Genomic DNA, 22,070 nt, shown 5'->3' on the forward strand with positions numbered 1-22,070 from the left:
CCGGCAGCAGGGAAACGGGGCTCAGCTCTGTGCTGAGGAGCTGCACCCTCCCCGAGGCAGGTGCACCATGCACGGCCCGGGGCGAGCCCCGGTGCCTGACCCTAAGAGCTGCCCCGGGCCCCCTGCATCGCCCCGACCCCGCCACGGGCAGGACCCCCCCTTACCTTCCGCTGCGGGCGGGGCCGCTGCTCGCCCGGACCCCGGCTGCTCCTGCCAGGGGCGGCGGGACCGGCCCGGGGCTCCCCGCGGGGCAGGGGGCGGCCGGCCCGGCCCGGCCCAGCCCGGCGGCGAGGCGCTCCCGGGGCCGCCGGCGGCGCGGAGCCGAGCGGGGAAACCCGGGCTCTCCCGGCTCCCCCGGCCGCCGCGGCACCTGTTGCCAGGGAAACCCAGGTGTCTCCTCATCCGCGGCCATCCCCGGCGCAGCGGAGGGGGCGAGGGGCGCGGGGGCGGCGGCGCTTGCGGCGGGGTGGGGGCGGCGGAAATTTAACAAGCAGCTTTTTCTACGAGGGGCTGGCAGCGTGTCTTTGGGCAGGCTTCTCCCAGTTTGGGGCTCAATAAACCCCGCTCGTCTGTTAAACTAGCGCCTTTTTCAGAAAGAGTATTTGTGATTTGGGCAGGAACTGCCAGTCCCTGCGAGCCGAGTGAGGCTTTTGTGTCCTGGCCTTGCTATGCAGGACTGTGTGAAACAGGTGGAGAAATCATGACCGGATTTCCTTTGGCTTTCTGACAGTGGAGAGCGATGTCATTGCATTGACTGGTTCAGCAGCAGTTCTCCTATCCGTAGCATAAGGGCATGTCAGTGTGGAGGACAAATCACAGGAGAAATTACACCACTCAAAAATGGCCTGTATTCCCTTTTGCTGCACGACTATTTTCCTTGTAGTTAACAAGTAATCAGTTCCAGGAGTTTGAGGGAGGCTGTGTATTAAAGTAACTCTGCAGCTAGCTGTTCTTGCCAGCACCCACTCACTCTTAGGGTTGATCCCTTGTGCCAGTCCTGGCTCTCTCTGTCTTCTCCTTTGCATTTTTCTTTCACAGCAGAAAGGATGGGTCTCTCCATTTGGATCCTTGTGGTATTCCTTTGTTTCCAAAATCCTGTAGTACTCTGCCCATAAACTAAAATAGTGTCTTATAATAAAAGTAAAAATTAATTTGACAGTTTCTGATCGTATATTCATTACAATTAATTTTCTTTTAAGCACTTGAAATTAACTTTTCCTACCCAAGGAGAAGTTTGAAGTTGTTTTATATATTTCCTGCTTCAAAAAACAAAAATGAGGCATAACTGTATATATTTTGGAGATGTTAATAAGCAAGAAATATATATGATTTTGTTCAATTTAATTTGTTGAGACCTGACAGTAATGATTTACAAACCATTGTTTGAACCACTCACAACTAAAGCAGTTGGGAAATGTCAGAGCAGATCTTTTTCTCCCTCAGAAAGGCCAGCTCTGCTAAACTGAAAGTTTTCACAGAAGCATACCAGTTTTCAAAGGAATTTTCATCAGAAAAACTCCTAAGATCAGACTCGAACTTCTTTTTTAGGCAAATAGATATAGCCTCTGCATAGGCAGTGTCTTGGCACTGGGGGCCCAGAAGGAGGTGTTACAATCCCGTATTCTTCTGCCAATAGTACTGAGGCTCAGCCGACACTCTGGACAATACTGCTTTCTGCCCCATAGACCTTTTAATCCCATTAAAAAATCACCAGACACTGGCTGGCACTCCTTATCCCAGGAAAATCACATCAGGTTTCAGCATGTGTGCCTCTTCCACATGGCTGGGCTGGAGTGTCTTCTGAAACTCCAAACCAATCCTATCCCAACAAAAAACTGCTTGTAGAGACACTGCCATTGTTGCCTTGGACGGGAAGAAATGTGGTAAAATTAGAGAGATAGCGATATTTTATTTCCAGATATATCCTCCTGCAGCAGTTGCTATGGTTTTGCACATTCTGAAGTAGTTTTGCTGCATCAGCACTAAAAACTGTCGTAAAACATCAAAGGCATCAGCTGAACAAGGGGCAACTCAGTACCTGTGCTGTGTGCTCGTTTCAGGGTTTCTGTGTCAAGTTATGCCACAGGTGGTAGTTTTCAGAGTCTATCAGACCTTCAGACCCCCTCCACACTGACCCACAAGACAAGGTCCTCTACTTTTCCCTTGTTTGTGCAAGACTAAAAGCTCTCTTGTGAATTAGAAGGACACATGCAATGTGTAGCATGTGCACTAATAAATGATCAGTAATTCCTTTGTCCTCACTTCTTTGCATAATTATTTCACCTTTCTCACAGTGTGGGAAATGACTCTTCAGTTTAATAAATACCCCCAAGAATGTGAAGTGCCTTTCACTGAGCTTGGGGCAGTTACAACCCATCCTCCTCAACCATTCAAGTTACTGAGCCAAGAGAGAGGAGCTTTATATACTGATGTGGCAATTACCTTTCCAGAATGTAAGATTGCTTCTCTCCTCTCTGTTCTTGTTTCTTCACAGGCTTTAAAAAAATGCACATGGAGGGGGGAAAAAAACAAACTCAAAGTTTGTTCTCAGTTCAGTGAAATTGCAATGGGTACTGTTCATTTGCAGAAATACCTGACATAGCTTAATTCTAAAGAATACAAAAAACAAGAGGAACTTTGGAGATTTTTTTCTAATGCTTTTTGACCATGACTGTTGTAATTCTCATGAAACTTCTGTATGTGTAATGCCAGAGTGTCTTGGGGTGACTTTATGACGTGTATCCCATATCGCTGCCCTATGCCCAGAAATTAATTCATGTGCCTTTCTGTGCCTTTAAACTGAGCCTGAGAGGAGGAAGGAAAAACTGAGCAAAACTTTTTGAAAGCAGTTTGCAGCTTGTTCAAGGTCACACAGAGATAGGTTCTTCTTTTCCAGCTGTGGCAGGGGAGTGAGGAAGCACCCAGCTTGCTGCTTTCCCGTCAGCTTCTGGCCAGTTTCAGCTTCTTTTTCTCCAAAGGGAGACTGGGAGTTGAATTTTTTTCCTTCCCTTGAATTTAGGATTTTCTCCCTTTTCTGCTGGACTGCTTCAATATCAGAACACATTGGGAGGACTTTCCACCGAGCACAGAGGGCTGGCCCTGGGCCAAGCCCCAGCTCCGAGGAGACCAAAGGGAGGACTCTAACACTTTCCCAGGTTTTTTCTCCACAGTGAGAGATTTTTATTATTTAGCATTATTTTCCTTTTCCCGTGTGTTTGTTAAATAAATATTTTTATCTCCTTCACTTTCCTTTGAGGAAAATTTATTTTTTCCCAAACCTGGTGGGGGAGGGGTGGTGACCTGCCTTCTCTTAGGGGATATATTTCTAAATTTGGCCAAACTGGCACACAGAGAAATGGTACATTTTTAAGCTCCCAGTTTGTCACTTTGCATGATATGAATTCATATATGAATTCATGATATGAATAAGGCTAGGAGTAAAAGAAAGATTAAAAGGGGTATGAAAAGAGCTAATAGTAGTTTTTTTTAATATGCTAATTCTTTGTGGCTGGTGTTCAGATGACAGCTGACCTTAAGAAATCTACCAGTGATGAAGATTTTTACCTGTCATTTTGTCTTGCATACAACAACAGCACCAAGTCTGAAGTATTTTTAATAAGGGTACCTGCAGGATATCACAAGGTTTAGATAGTTTGGTCATTTGTCTCATGCACTCTTTCATCTTTCTCATACAAGAAGGATTCAATTAACTGAGTCACAGCAAAGAAACCATGCAGAATTTTATCAGAAGGGTTATATGCAAGAACTATGTGCTACTTCACTGGAAATCAATGGCACCAGTCCAGCAACTAACATATGCTATGGCGACGGTGACACCACATGGGAGTGATGGGCTGGGCTGCAGGGTGAAAGGAAGTGCTAAGCAAAGTACACGGTAGACGGAGGGAGCTATTCCAGGTTTATATTCCCAGTGCTATTTTTAAGTTTTTAGATGAAATTTGATCTCGATACAGTTCTTCTTTCCACAGATACAGTCCTTCTTTCCATAGATTTGGGAGTCAGCACAGCACAAGCACATGGAAAATACTTTCCAGTTACAGCATGAACAAGCTAAGCAGCAGGGACTCACTTCAGGATTTCCATCCACATCGCCATCTGCCCAAGGGAAGGGACAGCATGTAGTTGCACTATTCCTGGAGCAAAGAAAGGACCAGGTAGTTACCAAGTCTTCCTTGCTCTCTGCAGAAAGTTGGTACAGCCCACCTCAAGAGGTTTTTTCCTGCACTGGCTTGTTCATGCTGAAAAAGCAGCAGCAAAGACACAGGCAAACTTCTCCTTGTGTCCCTGCCTCAAAGTCTCTTTATTGCAAGTCCACCGATTTTTTAGGGTGGGGAGGTGAGAAACAACAACAAAAACAGAAGAAAGAGATGGTAGGATGAGAATATATTTCCCCTTGTACACATATGACATTGTCCCAGCCTGCATCTTCTGAAGACATTCACAGGCCAGCCCTATTTTTTATTGTTTAGTGTGACACAGTTTCTTTGAGTAACAGAGTGCTTAGGATAAATGTCAGACCTTAATTTTGGAAAAAGCAGTCTGAACATCTATTCTTTACATAAACAAAGGCTTCTGTAAAAGTTATTTGGCCACTTAACAGTGGAATTGCACCATCAAAGAAGAGGAAACTCTTGCAGCTTATTTTTTGAAATGAATGATCTGTCTACAAAGAGCCATTCATGGAGCAAGTCCCTAAGACTGCAAAAGGGAAAGGCTGTTCAGTTACTCAGTGTAATCTCTACCATAAGCTCTATCTTATCCCACAGGTGTAAAATAACAACATCTGATCTGAAACCATCCCTAGAGTACTAAGTAAACATATAAAAACCTAAAACTGTAACTAAAACTGCTGCTAATTGTTAGCTGTTGCCTGTGTAAGTGAAGGTGTAGGAAAAGTCAAGTGCATTTCATTCCTCACTTTTCCTCCTGGCTCTCAGCTGCTTTTACTCCAGAAGTGGTCAGACCCCAGAAGCTATTCGGTTTCTTACCATGTTAAGAAGCTGGCCTAGAAGGCATAGACAGGTAACTTATTCCAGTGAAACCCCTTCCTCCCTAGTATGTCCATGACACTCCCTAGCTTTCATGGGGGCATAGAGAATTGCTCCTGCAGACCCACCCACATCAGCAGGATTCCACTTACCATTGGGTAGAAACTGGGGAGCAGCCAGTTACACCATCAGTGCTACTCTCTTTCCCTGCTGTCAGAGAAGCATGAAGAGCTCATGGAAGCTGAGCACTGAGTCTGACATTTTACAGACTGAGAGCAAGGCTAGCTGCAATGTCTACAAGCATAGAACTTTCATTCACAGTTTCTAAATGTTCTGCTTCACAGAAGTCAAAAGCTCACACTGGTCCCTCAGGAGCCTACCTGGGATCAGAAAATAATTTTATCTAGCACTGAAGACAGCTGGACATTACCGTGATCAGGTTTGGCACGTTCTGGGAGGTTGGTAATTCACTGGACAATATTGCCGTTACGTAGGGTTTGTGTCTCTGCTACATGGATGCATAATTTAAAACAGTGAGATGAAACTTAGCGCACAGTATTCTACTTGCTTTATTCTTATCTTAACCATTGCAGTCAGTCAGTCATTTTATATCTGTATATAGCACCTAATCCACATTGCAATAACTTGTGTACCATGTTATATCGCTGCACTGAACCTCTGCCAGTTTCAGATCACCTCTGTCAAGTCCCATAGGATAAGAGGGCCTGTAAGACCTGTTCAAAATAATTTTTTAACCTGGATGGCCACACATGATCTAATTTCCATCACCAGCCAGGTGCCAGGGGAAGAGCAACTGATGTGGGGAAAGGCTGTTGGAAATGGTATTCCTGCCTCTGTCATAGCAGCTGCTGAACTTCTGCTCTTTTGTTATCTGAATCTGCACTTGCAATGGCTGCCTGGATAGCCTCTTATTTTAATTGCTATTACTTTCAATGACATTAATCTGGGGGAGGGAACTTAGAGTTAAAGCAGCATATTTTATGTTTATAGAAACGATAACCATGTTCCGAGAGCAGATTAAAAGGGCTCTCATAATGATGGCAGTGAAGGCAGAAGATAGAGCTTTCATTTCCATAAAGCATCAAGCAAACCCTACTTTACTGCCAACACAATCTGCTGCTGGCTCTAACTATTTATGTTTATTTTTATGTATTTATTATGAGTCTGTCCCCTGCTGTCAAGGAGACAGGCTTCTGCTCCTTACCTTTCAGGAATGCATTAATCCTGGTGAATGGTTAATGTATGGGGAGGGAACAGAGCAAGGGGAATACAAACTGCAGCAACCTAGTGCAGTGTAAATCCTGGGAACAAGCTGAACTAGATAGAGATTAAATCTGGGAACTGTTCTTAATCCTGACAATTACAAGCAATGAGAAAGCACAGAACCCAAAATAATTTTGTTTTTTTCTCCAGGTGGAAATCTAATTAATGCATCCCAGGTTGGGGTTTTGAAACAGCAAAATACAAGTTGATGCAGAGTTAATTCTCGTTTCTGCTGCTGGCCCCAAAAAAGCAGGTGTCGTCATGGGCTGTTGGCTGCCTCCTCCTGTGCACAGGGTACAGTGATTAGAACAGCATGAAAAGCCCGGTGAAGCCACCAGAGCTGGCACGGGCCAGTGTGCCTAACAGAAAAGCAGTGGGGGAAGTAGTCTCTTGATGGGTGATGTCGCTGTAAATAAGCCTTAGGTTAGCCCAGAAAAATTCCGTTGAAACCTTACTTTTTTTCCTGTTTGCTCAGTTGCCAAATTTGCTGAAACTACACTGGCTGTATGACTAATCGTGCCTGTTAGTATTTCCCCCACTGTGAGGAACCTAAGTAAAGTTACATTCAGAACACTCATTGCAAACCCAAAAGCACTGAAGGAAAACACAAAGAAGGGAGTCCTAAATTCTAAAATTTTCTGTTCCTGTCCAACTGAACATTTTTCATCTTCTAAACCCTATGAATGCCTCAACTTTTTAATTATTTTTAATTATGTGATAGTTTAATCCTTGCCTTGCTGGTTCGTCGTAGAGACATCAGTGATCCAATCAAATGTTGTGGGAGGTGAATGGATCAGGTACACAAATGAGCTCTAGTAACAGCAATTTAAATGTCTCCCCCACTCCATACCTCTTCTCCACAGCCTCCATAGCAACCATGTTTTTGAGAATCTTTGCAAAGATTCTCAAAAATTCAGTCTCCAGGGGAAAGTAAACCCCTAAAATCACATTAAAAATCTGAAGCCAGAAAACCAGAGAATTCTTGCACAAAGCACAAGAGGGAAACATCACAAAATCTGAACCTCCAAGTCACACATCAATTCCAATTTTACAGTTTTCAATTCCATCAGTGCCAGTTTTCAGCATCATTATAGCCCTGTGATGCCTTTAAAAACTAGGAGGGAGGGAGGGCTTTTCAGTGCAGCTCCACTGAAACCTGTGTCTAATGATAATTTAAAGTAATTTATAACCCATAAAGCACTCACAGCAAGGCCAGTATCACAGTATCTAGTGATATTTATGAGTTTGCAGGTCCCAGTTCTATTAATGTGAATAATATGCAGATTATTAATGAGATAAAAGAGTGTTTATTGTTCATCTTTCATTAAAAATACTAAGCGAGTGATCTGCAACCTACTGACATCTGGAATTATGGTTTGTGTTATCTGCAGATTTTGCTTTGTTTGCACTGAATGGGTCAGATCATAAGTGGTTTATGGTGCTCTTTAACATACAGCTATGGCATAAATAGGCTGAAAAGACAGATGCTATGCAAGTCAGCAGTTTACTGATTTGACATTCACTGCATATGCAAGGTTAACACAACTTCTGTCCTGAACAAAAAGAAATCAGGGGCTTCTACATTCCCACTGAACCAGATGAGTGCTGGTAGTTTCAAGGAATAAGGGCACTGCTGCCACACAAGAACCTGCATTATGGCAGAGAAAAAGCCCAAAGGGTAAATATAAAATTCTCTGCTTTCTGAAGCAGCATTTGTGCAAAATGTATGTATGCATAAATACTTCTGAACATTGTTTTATTGCCTTTCATTTAGGGAAAAATGTGGTGATTACATAAAAGCAAGCATCAAACATTCTTTAAAAATAAACTATAGTATCAAGCCTAAATTAGCAAACCTGTAAGTGTTCTGTAATATCCTCCTGAACCTAAATGTGTGTTATAAGAGGTCTTTTGTATAGAGGGCATGACATGATTTAACACAAAAAGTAGGGAACTTGATATGAGGTAAGGTACTTAAGCCATGCAGAGGGGAGATTTAAAATCAGGCCTGCGTATACCAGGTAAATAATAACAAGTATGTCACTAGAACATCAGGCAAAGCCGATGTGAAGGCACCCTTTCTGCATTTATGTCCTCTCTCGTACAAAGTACAGCAGCAACACTTTGACTCTATTTTGCTAGAATGTAATTTCTGGCATTGTATATTGTCCAGTGCCTCTGCTGGCATTTGTTTTTGGATCTCTCTAGACCCACACCACAGCAGCAGCAGCATTACCCTCATGATGTAGTGCTGCAATCCCTACAACTGTGTATCATTAGTGGGAAATCATTTAAATGCTCTTGTAAACACCATCAGAGAGCCAGGAGACTATTTGTATTTGTTTTACTGTCACAGACTAAACTGCCTTATTCCAACCCTGTCCATCAAATTAGTGTTGGACCAGGTTCAAAGCACTCTAAACCTGCCAACTCCAGTCTGGCTTGAACTTTAATAGAACCAGGCAACCAGTTTCCAGTGCAGACTCTGCAAGCATATCAGTTGCAAATACATGCATTGATAAGGTGCCCTTTCTCCATCAGACAGAAGACTGCGATCCCCATGTTGGAGGTACAGCATTTTGCTCCAAAGGTTTTGTTATAGGTTTTGTACTTCACATTGGTAGAACTTTTTTGTTTTCCCCACATGGAGAAAATGTAGGTGTATAAAATATTGGATAATCTTCTTGCATAAAACATCTTACGCTTTTATGTAAGAATACAGTCTATATTTAGTCCAAAGTCTTCCCCTCTGAGGTAGCTCTTGGTTTTAACCCAAGAAGAAGGAGAAAACTTGGCAGAGTGTTGAAACAGAGATTTTCTGACCTGGTCACTGGAAGAGATGGTATGATTTTTAGGAAAAAGTTTTACTTTTCTTTCAAAAAGACTGAATATTCAGTTCAGCCCACCACAGTTAGCTATAAAACACAAAACTGCTAACCAAAACATAGTTGCTGAGATGGGTTTTCCAGCCTTAGCTGGGTGGGAGGAACAGGAGCCTGGGAACCTGGGACCACAGCTAGCCAGGGAAGTGGAAACACCATCCCACAGAGCCACCAGGATGAAGTTTCTTCGGCAAAGTGGGGTGGCACTAATAGCTGCAGAGCACCCCTGAGGATGTGCTGCAGTGGTGGTATACCCCGATCTGCAGTTCCAGCTCTTCTTTAGCCACTGCTGCTGGAAGTTGAGAAGGAAGCCTCACCTGCCCAGTCAAAGGCCAGGTCTATATTAAAAATATTTGCCAGAAAGAACTGCAGTTACAGGGAACAGGAAGACATAGAGGTGATTAATGTATTTTTTTCAATGCTGAAAAAGTGCCTGTGGGCAGTTCTCAGGAGCAGTGCTGGTAACAAGAGAAATTCTGAGTGACTGCACACTCAAGCACATTTCTTTTAGCCTTCGTTCTTGATCTTTTTTGTTCACTTTCTGACAACAATAAAATGTTCAAAGCTAAGCTCCACTGCTCATGGAAAGCAAGATGTTAGCTCGCCTCTCAGCTGCAATCAAAATTTGAATTGTATGTTTAATAAATTGGGATTGCAATGGTTAGTTACAAGAGCTAACAAAAGTATCTCTTAGGATTTGCATAGCAATCCTATACAGGAGGAGCTTCCAAGTACAACTATCAAATATTCACAAGTGCTTGTAACCTTTTCACTTGTGTCCAGATGCTCTCCCCCATACCATGCTGTTCAGGAACTGCCACTAAAATCAGCACAATTCCCAGCAGAAAATACTACTCGGCTTGAGTAAAGGTGACAGAATCGAACCCTTGCAGGGGGAGGATGAGAAAACTCAGTATTAGTTTGAATAATTAATGTATCTGAGAATATCCTAATCTCCTTATGAAGAGAGAGGCAAAATCTAAATACATTATTCATTATGAATTATTCAGTCAGCTGTGTATGAATTATCCCGGGACTATTTCATTGGCTTTTAAAACTTCTTTCTTAGAACAAATAAATCTAGCTTGGGAAAAACATCCCCTTTAGTGGCCAACCACATTTTCAAACTAGTCTGTCAGCCCAAGAGAAATTTAAAATGTTTCCTAGCATTTATATCTACTGTAGCATCATCTAGGAATCCAAGCAAAACATTTACATCATTGTAGCATCATGTAGGAATCCCAGTAATAGCTTCTCATTATCTTCAGTGCAGTGCAGACAAAGATATGACTATAATGCTGTTAGACTCAAATGAAAGTGTAAATGTATTCTAACACCATGAGATTTTATAAGACTAGGTCTAAAATTCTGGAAAGAAGGATTAATTGTTGACTAAGCATACAATTAGATATGCACACCTTCAAGGCCATCACCATGAAAAACAGGGTCTTTGCAATGTCACACCTGACACATGTAGTGAGAAAATTTTTCCTAGGACTCCTTTACTAAGCCCTACTGCCAAAACCTCAGAAACTCAAGGAAAGGATGCATCTATGAATAAACAAGATAGCTGGATTTCACTTTCTGAGCTCTGAAATCCCTTGAGTGCAATATACCTACTAAAATTTTTTTTTCAGAGATTTGTACAGTTAAAATTATCGAGGTGGGAGAGGTTTAATATATTCATGCATAACAAAACAAGCCCACTCCAAAGTCATCAGAGAAGACACCAGATCAGGCAACTGAGGTTTCTCCATTCTTTGCATCCGTCTCTTTTTTCTTTGGTTGGACAGTTTACGTCCTACCACAAAATGTTGTGTCCCTAGTAGAATGTAGAAGAGTAACACAGCTTTCTCCTTTGCTTATTCTAATGCAATGAAAGGCCTATGGGATGGACTAGTGGGAATGTCAGGTGCTTAAAACTCTTACAAAAAATACCCAAGAGCAAAACCTTAGTACCGCAATGCCACAAGAAAAGTGTCACCAAGCTCAAAAAAAAGAAACAAGCTGGAAAAAACTTCTTAGCCTTTTAAGTTAAGACAGAAGAAGGAAAAGGGGAGGATAAGAACTGGCATCACAGATGGAAAATGGAAAACAGCTATGACAGATCTCAAGCTTCAGTGAGAAACTCCGCTCTGTCTCAGCAGGGGGACCTTTTGAATCACATTTGTGATTCTTACTTCACTTATTTGAGGTCTATTTAGCTTTAAATCCTGTGTTCATTCCTGGGTATTTTCTCTCTCTTAATTAAACCTTCATATCTGACTTTTATTAAGATAGAGGCAAAGCTTGTACCTTCCTCATTCTCTCAAGGTTATCTTCTGAAATAGGATTGAATTCTTTTAATGGAAAGAGACGGGGGAGAGAACTGCTAAACCTGTGGGAAAGTTGTAATACCACAGTTATTTCTAAGAATACAAAAGATTATTCTATCTTGTATCTGGACAATCCAATTAGCCTAATGTCTGGGAATTAAGCAGGCTGCTGATCATATTGGAGAACTGACCTATTTCAATGGAAAACTGTTGTATTTGCACAGCAGTCTCACTGTGGCTTGGTAGCTGAGTCTCCAGAATCATCCTGAAATTAACCATGGACCATCACTGCTCAAAGAAGGAATGGTAACTTGTCCTTGAAAATTACAGGCACTATAATACCTGTTCACTCACTGGCGTGCACCAAAAAAGTCAGTGTGGTCAGATTTTCAAATAGGTATCCCTGGTTGCTGAATTCACAGGGTTTTTTTCTAAACAAGTATTTAGCTAATGGACTCAGGATCCATAAAATATATTTAAAGTTTTTCCATTTCAGAGTGTGAAAAGAAGCCTTGCTGGTTTGAAAATTTTCAGTAAATACATATCTCAAAAACAAATTTCCCTCCCCTTTCCATTCCTTTTTTTCCATCCTTGAATGACACGGAGTGACATAGAGTTACTGAGTGTTATCACAGCTTAGGAAGTGTGTTTTGGAGGGGGCTTTTTGTCCTGTATTTGGTTTGCTTTCACTAGTTCACACTTTGGAGTGTTTCCAGCTGCAACCAAGAGCAGAACCATGCAAAGCTGGTTCCCCTCTGCCACCCACTGGGAGTGCCTTTTCTGCCAGCAAAGGTGCCAGAGCTCTGGACTCTCCAGGGTGTCACATACTTCCGTGGATGGCCACAGCCTCAGTGACAGCTCATCCCCCTCAGAGAAGGGATAAAGAGCCATACAAAGTTATTGGCTATGCTGGGACAGCACCGTACACAGCATAAGGGTTCTCTCACAGAGAAACATTGCTCTCTTCATCCTTTCTTAAATGTCATTTATAATACTTAAAACATTAGCATTTACCTTCACAAGCCCTCCTGATACTTTTTTAATCAGTAACAACACAATTGGAAATTACAGAGAAGTAATTGTTTATCAAAAAGAATTAGTTAAATTTTTGGTGAAGAAAGTTTCACAGTTTCAGAGGTGGGGATTTTTGTGTCACCTTCACATTTTATTTTCATTCTCAAACTTTGTGTTGATCGCCTTCTAAACAAGATAATTACTCTACAGAAGACCTTTTTTAAATCTCTGCATGCTTTAAAAAGAAAATAAAGAAAAAGAGGAAGAAAATTTAAAAAATCAGAAAACATAGACAAAATTAAGAGATGGTTGCAAAAGTATAGCAACATATCGTGCAAAGCATTTGACACTCACACATGACATCTTTGTCTACAAACTGGAGAGACATGGATTTGACAGATTGACCACTTGGTGAATAAAAAATTCACTGGATGGTCACACGCAAAGAGTTGTGTCAATGGTTCAGTGTCCAAGTGAAGGCCAGTGACGAGTGGTGTTTCTCAGCAGTCAGTATTGGGATCAGCGCTGTTTAACACCTTTGTCAGTTACAAGGACAATGACAGCAAGTTTGCTGACAAGGCCAAGCTGCGTGGTGGTCAACATGCTGGAGGGAAAAGATGCCATCCCGAGGAGTCTTGACAGGCTTCAGAGGTGGATCTATGCAAACCTCATGAAGTTCAGCAAGGCCAAGTGCAAGGTCCTGCACCTGGGTCAGGACAATCCCAAGCACAAACACAGGCTGTGCAGAGAGTGGATTGAAAACAGCCCTAGGGAGAAGGACTTGGGGTTGCTGGTTGATGAAAAGCTCAACATGACCCAGCACTGTGCCCTTGCAGCCCAGAAACCAGCCACGTCCTGGGCTGCATCCCAAACAGCGTGGGCAGCAGGGCGAGGGAGTACCCCTCCCTCGCCCTGCTGCCCACTACTCTGCTCTCATTAAACCCCATCTGTAATGCTGCATCCAGCTCCAGGGTCCCCAGCTCAGGAAGGATGCAGATCTGCTGGAGTGAATCCAGAGGAGTCTATGGAGATAATCAGAGGGCTGGAGAAACTTTCCCATGAAGACAGATTGAAAGAGTTGAGTTTGTCCATCCTGGAGAAGAAAAGGCTCTGGGGAGACCTTCTAGCAGCTTTCCAGTACCTAAGGGGTCTACAAGAATGCTGGAGAGGAACTTTTCACAGACACATGTAGGCATAGGACAAGGGGGAATGGCTTTAAGATGAAAGAGAGTAGGTTTAGGTTAGATACTAGGAAGAAATTTTTCACTGGTAGGGCAGCGAGACACTGGGACAAGTTGTACAGAGAAGTTGTGGGTGCCCCATCCCTGGAAATGTTCAAGTCCAGGCTGGATGGAGCTCTGAGCAACCTGGTCTAGTGGAAGGTATCCCTGGCAGGGACATTGGAACTAGATGATTTTCAAGGTCCCTTTCATTCCAAACCATTCTATGATTCCATGACATTAAGAGGCCTGGTCATTCAATATAAAGGTAATAAAAGATCTAACTACCAGAAATACATGAAGTTAATAAATAAGAATCGATATCACTTTCTTATGTGGCACTCTTCATAAATAGACCTCAGAGAGTTTTGTATGGGAGATCACTCTCATGAAGATAGAGATCATTTATCTTCAGGTGTATTAAAAATACCGCTTAGAATTTCAGTCCAGAAGGTGACATATCTCCCCAAAAAGGACTTGCTTTCTGAAATCTCCTCTACAGCTTGAGCATATATATTGTCATATATATAATCTGGATGAAGAACAGTCAGGTGAGGAAAGAATTGGCTCATATGGGAAAGAACTGGCCTCATATGAGGCACCAGAACTATTTCTCTTCTTGACCATTTTAGCAGTTCTGAACAGAAGGCAGTTTAACTGCTCATGTCTTTCATGATGTAAAAAGTCTTAAGGCATAGAAAGTCATCTCTTATTTCCTCCATAAAATAGTTTACCATAGAGTTTTTGTAGGAAGGGATATACCAGAAGATTACTGGCTATTTGGATTACTCATCAGGGTCTGATATTATGGTACATTTAAAAGAATTATGAGAAATTTAAAAATAATGTCCCTGTTCACTAGCAAGAAAAAAAGTTGGGACTGTAAATTGTGATGTTTCCTGCTAAAAGATCCCCAAACTCTTTCATTCATCCAGTGCAAACTGTTCAGTGCCTGAACCCTCTTGTGCAGCAGTAAGCAATAAAACTGTCAAAGGTGGAGAATTAGCCCAGCCATCAGAGCAGTGTGCTTCTTACTTCTCTCAGTTGGCCCTATCTCTGCTTTGAACAGTTCACTTGATAGAAAATTCAACAAATCAGCATGTTACCTTTTCAGTGATTTTATTCACTCTAAGTCAGAACTGTACTGCAGGATGGAAACAAACCCTAGGGAAGCCATCTGATCCAGCCGGGCATGGCTGGCTCCCGCGCTGTTCTTCTGCTGCCAGCCATCATAGCAGAGCTTGATGCGATCAATACCACATCCCAGCAAATGCCAGCATTTGTCATCTTAGTGAAAAGGGACATGGCTCAGAAATTATGACTTTAGAAGGAAATTCATACAGCAACCAATGAATACCAGTCACTGAAAATAAAATTGTATTACAACCAGTGGCTAACCCGCCAGTGCCCCCACACTCCAGCTTTGAAGGAAGCGTTATAATTAGAAGAACAGCATTTCTTGAGGTGGGTGGTTTCTGTATCAGGCTTCAGTCCTAAGGGTAGATATATCATCTTAGATGTTACCTGAATATCTAGGAAGGTGTGAGATCTTTGGAAGCTTTTAATCATTTTGGAGTTTCTTTTAGTCTGAACTTACTGTCTCTGCCTTCTGTTTTGCTTTTCTCCTCAAATTCTTTGATTAATCTGATCCACTTTTTGTTCCAGCTGAAGTCAGTGGCAGTTTCACCTTTGATTTCATGGAGCTTTGGCCTTGCCGATATAAAGGAATTAGCCTTTTCTGATGAGGGTAGTTAGCTGTTAATGGGCATAAGACAAGGGAAAGGCAAAGGTCATGGATAGGAGGACTTGTATCTCCCGTACACAGATTAGATAAAGCTGAACAGAAGCGGGGGAACAAGTAGACACTAATAAATGCCAACACTACAAAGCCAGCATGTAAGGATAGATGTTGAGCAGAAAAAGGATGGGGTCCAAGATCAAGCAAAAAAAAACCATTTCAGGCCAGTGCCATCACAGGAGACATTACACTGACATATTGATTACATATTGATGGGCTCTGGTGTGGACAGGGGTGCTGCTGCCCCAGCTTGAATCCTCTCTATCTCCTGGGAGGAGAGAAACTGCCTACAGCTTTAAATATGTTGGTTTTGTGCCACAATATCCACAGACTCTATGTGCTTTTGATACTGCCCTATGTACAGTACTTGTCACAACTACAAGCAGCTCCCTTTTCAACTACTCAAAGGACGAACGCAGCCACATGAAAGAGTTTTCATCCTAGAGTTTGTGTTTGCCACTGAGGCCCACCCTGTCTCCTGACCATTTTGCAGATATGTCCAGGATCTGGAAGCAGCACCCTCATGTTAAAATCCTATCTGCATCCCCGTTCTCTCACCACAGCACCTGCCACATTTGCAGGGAAGGATGTCCAAAAAGAGAGAGATGATTTACAGAATGGAAAAGGATTTATAAACAATGAGTCATTCATATTCCCTCTGAGACAGAGGCAAATCTCAGCAGCTGCAGAAAGGAACATAAATGCCAATGGAGAGGGTTTGGATGGAACTATAATGTGCATGTTTGAGCCTCCAGACATGACCCTTTGGGGCAGTTACCTGTCTACCAATCATTTGAGGTCCCAAGCCTTAAGCTCATATTCAAACAAAGCTAAGAAATGAGCCAGCACTGTGGTAAAAGCTAAAAACAGTGCAGCCCACAATGCATTTTGTTTGTAGAAATGAAGCTCAGTTTTCTATTATACTGAGACTTTTATTATTTTCTGGTAAGTGTTTTCTGATACACTTTGTTAGAAAATTATGATACTGTCGCAAATAGATAGCTCAAGTTCTTGCCTTACATTTGGACATTTATTAGGGAGTGAAGTCCCTTTTGGGGGGTATTAGTTGTCACAGGTGGATACAGATCAGTGAGGTATAAGACCATTTATTTGTTTGATAGTCTGTAAAAATGTCAAGTAAATTTATCCTAGTATTTTAATGCTGAGAGATACAAAACGCAGAAGACACAAGGAAAAGGGAGAGGAAGCAGTACAGGAAGAGTGTGAGCCAGGGAATATAGAGGGTATCTTCCCATCCTTGGTGCTTTGGTCCATACACTGTTTCTGTTTGGAATGCAAAACAAACCTGTGCATGGCTGCACCCTGATCTGTAGCAAATATAAACTACCACACCACTACTAAGTGGCAGTTTCTCGGACAAATCTTCACTTTTCATGACGACAGATTCCCTTGTAACAACAGTCTAGGGATTTGCTTGGTTGACTTATTGATTACTGAAAGCAGTGCTTTAATGCTGACTTTCCCAGAAGACCATGCAGCACGTTTGATTTTAACTATCCCTTGCTATTAGTAAGTGTAAATATTCATTTTCAGAATTTAAGCTTATTAGGCACATATCTACAAAAGAATAATGGTTCATGCGAGATGAAAGCAACCAGGGATTTTGTCAGATGAGATCCAATAAGAAAATTAATGTTATAAGCTCTTTGTCTCCATTTGCCATCAAGCAACATGAGCTTAAAATATTGGCATAGATTAGCCTGGAACCATTCAGGCAATATATTCTCCATGGAATAAGATCCACTTCCTGCAAAGATAAGCACACATATATATGCACACACACACATATTCTTATATCCATGAACTTGGATCCCTTTTATGATATGCAGATGTGTAAGTATTTACAGAATCAAGTGTCAAAGGTACCACAGACCCAGAGAGCTGCTGTCATGCCAGGGGCTAAACTAATGGTTACAAATAGGGTTTTTCTCTTGCTCTTTGACAGAGAATTATGTTTACACTGAAAAAGGGAATAAAATTACTTGTGAGGTTTTTTTATACAGCTGTCATAGCTACCTCTTCACTCTAGCAATGCCTTAGCTATAGGGAGAAAGGGTCTGCCCACAGCTCTGCCAGGCTGGGTGGCAGAGGGTCAGCAGGGCAAGTCAGAGCTGAGACCTCTCTCCACGGTCCCATCCCGCTGCCCAGAGGTGGCAAGCGGAGCTGGACTGGGGTCTGTGGCCCCAGACATAGGAATGGTGCAGTTCTGAGGCCAAGCAGGGATTCAGAATCAGTGAAAGTTGTGGGCAGGAGTGGGCAGAGCTGCAGAAAGCTCAGAGAGTGACCAGGGGCAAAGGCTGAAGCTGAAATGCAGCTGAAGCTCCCAGAGGCATCCCTGCCCCAATAAGGTTTCCTGCAGCCTTTCTTACACAACTCTGCCTCTGAGTTCACACAGTGTTACTCCACTGCACCCTGCAGCCTTGGGCACACATCTCAAAACCCTTTGGGGCTGTGCAATTTCTTCAGGACCCCATCAGAAAAGCACATCATTTTATATCCTTTAGAAGGCACTTTTTCTTCTGTGTGTAAAAAAACCAACAGTAAGCATGAACAAGATTTCATGGTTTTGGTGATCACAAAATATATTTTTCTTTCTGTTTTTTGTGGGTTGTTGGGGTTTTTTATGAACTAAAGAGGTGATTTCTGGTATGCCTTTTGCCTGTTTTGTAGAAAATGCCTTTAAAATCTTCAACTATTGTATTTCTTTTAACTCCAAATAGTGAACAGTATTGGATTGCTGCCATAAAATACGAGTCTCCTAAGGAGACAGACATGATTACCATATTAATATTCCATGTAGTAACAAATATATGAAATGGTAACTCATTGCTCTGGGAAGAAACACACTCTTATGATTGAAGAAACACATCTGAGAGAAAGGCTGCTATTAACACCAGTGTAAGTGACTGGACATACAGCATGCAATAAATCACTTGAGGGTGGGATTTGCAAAAGTTTTTTGGATGGGTGGAGACTGCAAATGTTGAATTTGGCAACCCCCATCCTTCTAGAGTATTCAGTAATAAGAATGACCATAAATGTCCTTCTTCTGATATTTGTATTCACAAATGCTATGAAAAGCATAACGTAATGCCTCAAGCAGAAATAAATTTTTAAACATCTTTCTCCTTGAGAGGAGGCTTCTTGAACAACTTTATATCCCACTTCATAAATGATGGGATTTTGTGGAAAGATGTCTTACAGTTTGTCCTTCTTGTCTGTTTCTGCCATTCTTGGTATGCCTTTACTCATCCTGTATAAGCATTCAGCAATCCCTTATTACAGTCTTAGAGCTCTTTATTAACAAGGATTTTGATCCTGCTCTGCCAGGTTGCTGTTGTGCAGCCAGTGAAAGCACATCTGCCCTCTCTCCCCCCCAGCAGTATTGCCTAAGCCCACCTTTCCACCGTGGCATTGTCCTTTTCCACTCCTGTAAGGCTTCCACGACCCACCCTGAGATCAGACAAACTCCAGCACAGCCCCTCTCACACCGCACTGTTCTGGAAAACCCTCTGAACTGCTGACAGTGCCATCTGCAAGCAGTGCGCCGGCACAGCCGGCACAAAGAAGCACCACTGAGGCACTCCTTATCTTTTAGCAATCTTCTAATGAACATGTTTCAAAAAGCTCTAGATTCAAAAACCAGAGGCATGAAACACCTTTAGCAGACCTCAATGGAGAGAAGTTAGAGTGCAACAACCCTGCATCTTCTATCACAATTATTAGTTTAAACGTAGCCAGGAATATTCCACATTAGGCTTCTAAATTTGATGCCCACAAAGGGAATTGCTAAACTGACATTGCTGGGAGCTATTACAGTGAAGGAATGATGCTTGTCTCTGTCTGTATCTTGACATAAGTACATGCAATATATATGAAATGTTTTTCAAAATTACTGTAAGCCAGCATCTAGGAAGCCTCTGATAAGGGCAGTCATGCACTTTGCAGAAAGGTCTATCTATGTAATTTTTACCTGCTGCATTTCTAGAGCGACAATTTTAAATCCTAAAAGATTAAAGATGCTTGAAAAGGGCCACCATCTCCTGATGAAGCAGCTTCAGAGCTAACAATACTTACACTTTTCTTCTAAAGTTGGGAGTGTTACTCTATTGACTTCAGATCTTCCCACCACTTTTGTCACACTAACTAGCAGTTTGCTTTGTTGCAAAGAGGGTGAATCCATCTTTTCTCTGTGGTCATAGTGCCTAGGGGAAGTCACCTAGGCCCACATTACAGCAAGAAAGATTTGGACTGGATAATAGTGGGAAAACTGTTCTAACAGTAGAGTTCCTAAGTGGCTGCACTCGTAATTCCGGAGGCTGTGGACCCTTTCATGCTGGAGATTTTGAAGAACTGGGTACACATTTGCCAAGAAGTGTGTTAACACATCTATGAGGGGACAGAAGCTTCTCAAGCTTCTGGTTGCCTATGAATCTCTGAGACAGAATATGTCTTAAAGCATTAGACTGAAATAGAAGAGCAGTTTTCCTTTTTGGCCAGTCCCAGAAGAAAAGCAATATTCCTGTGCCTCATAGTACTGCAATGAACTCAGCTGTGAAAGCTGTCATAACAACATTCATCCAACTGTGCATACAAAATGCACACTCAGTTACCACAACCATTGTAAGACTAAATGTGTGTTTACCTACAGCTATTCCTTGCCCAGCCTTGCATTTTTGTGCAGGCATTGACTGATAGGTGCAATTACAGGGGCTGCATGCATAATTCAATGCACAAAGACCGGGCTAGGTTCATAATTTTTTTTCCCAAAGAAGCATCAATCTTCTCCTTAGAAAGAGGAAAAACAGGAAAGACTGGTTAATAAAAATAGCAAATAAGCTAGCTATCACCACTAGCCCAAGTGTTTCAATTACAATTCATTCCATTTCAGCTGCAACATTCAAGACATAGCATGAGAATCACGCAGTGATGTGCGTACTCCCACACCCATGGAAAGTGGGTCATACATCAATATATCATATACTACAGTCACTACCTGTATTTTAAGTCTCCATTCCTTAATAAAGACTTAACAATTTCACTAGATTTTGTGGAGTTTATCTAGATTTACTTTGGCAGAAAAGTAAAGGAATGTACTGCAGAGATGCCTGTTTCACTCAGAAGTCATTTAGTTCTTAGAGACAAAGGTCTGGCTGAAAACAGCATAGAAATCCAAAGATCCAAAGTGTGTTGGAAAAAAACAGAGCAACCCATCATAACCAAGCAAGAGATTTTCAGTGACTAATGCCATAACTTGATGGCAGTCTTGAATTTAACAGAGAGCTTGGGAGTATATGAGTGTATCAGAACAAGGTGCTTGACTCATAAATAAACCGCTTTAAGTGATGTCATATTTACAGGCCAAGATGCACAGCCTGCGTTTATTCTTGCTGAATGCCAGGCACTTGGTGAGTAAAAAAAATAATTGTAATTACAATTTTTTCTTTTTTCTTTTTTTTTAATTAGGCTTCTGGATTGGCCAATCGTGCCATATTGTGGAGTCTTGAATGGCTGTTTCACTGCCATTTCCTTCTCATGATGCTTCTGAAAAAGCCATTTTTCTATTCTTATTTAAACATAAGGCTTTCCAGAAAATGGGGAGCTTACTTTGAAACAACTGTTCCTGGATGGTTTTATTGATATTATAGAATCTTAGCTGAAAGTTTTCATCAATCTTCACCAGATGATGCATAATCAGCTTAAAAGAAAGAGCTTTTAGTCTTAGAGAAGACTATACCACCCTTCCCATTCCCAGTGGGCTGAGCCCCATCCAGTACCTCATAGGATTGCTGCTTCCCAAAGAAGCTGCAAACATCAAAGTAGTCTGATGGCAACAGTCTGGCAATGAACAGAATGACATGGAAGGTTTCCACTCACATGCTCTGGATTTACTGTTCAGTCCCTCGATGTACAGAATCATGTCTTGACCCTTGACAGTGATCAATGATTATCCTACAGAGTGTACTATTGATAATCTCCTTGTTCTTACTGCAAATGCCAGCAGAAGTTCTGCTGCTTTTACAGTCTGTCCATGCTCTTGAACTTGTCTTTGAAGGTTGTACTTACACCAGAGTTGGCTGAATGACTTGGAGTCTGTCACCCATGCTCATGACTCTGCAGATCGTCTTCATCAGCTGGTATTGCTTTCAGTCTTCATCTGGCTGAACCTGTTGATTGATTATTATATGAATGAAGACTTGGGGAGATGTGTAATGCAGTATTTGTGAGGCCTTCAATTCTACTTTTGAACTTGAAGTTTTATATTTCCCAAAGCACTGCATTTAATTTTGCAAGACTTACTTCAACAATATGCGTGCATTTTCTAGAGCAAGCAAATATTAAGCTTCTGTGTCCATATGCCAGAATGGCAACTATGTTTGTGTTCACTTGAGACAAACAGTGAGAACATGTGCATGTGTGTGTATAAGTTCTAAATGTATAGTATTTATCAGGCACATTATCCATACATTATTGATGGACATCAGAATTCCCAGCCACATTTCAAACAGTTTTCACAGCTGATCCTA

Source organism: Corvus cornix, chromosome 1 (assembly GCF_000738735.6).
Source record: "Corvus cornix cornix isolate S_Up_H32 chromosome 1, ASM73873v5, whole genome shotgun sequence".
Taxonomy (NCBI): domain Eukaryota; kingdom Metazoa; phylum Chordata; class Aves; order Passeriformes; family Corvidae; genus Corvus; species Corvus cornix.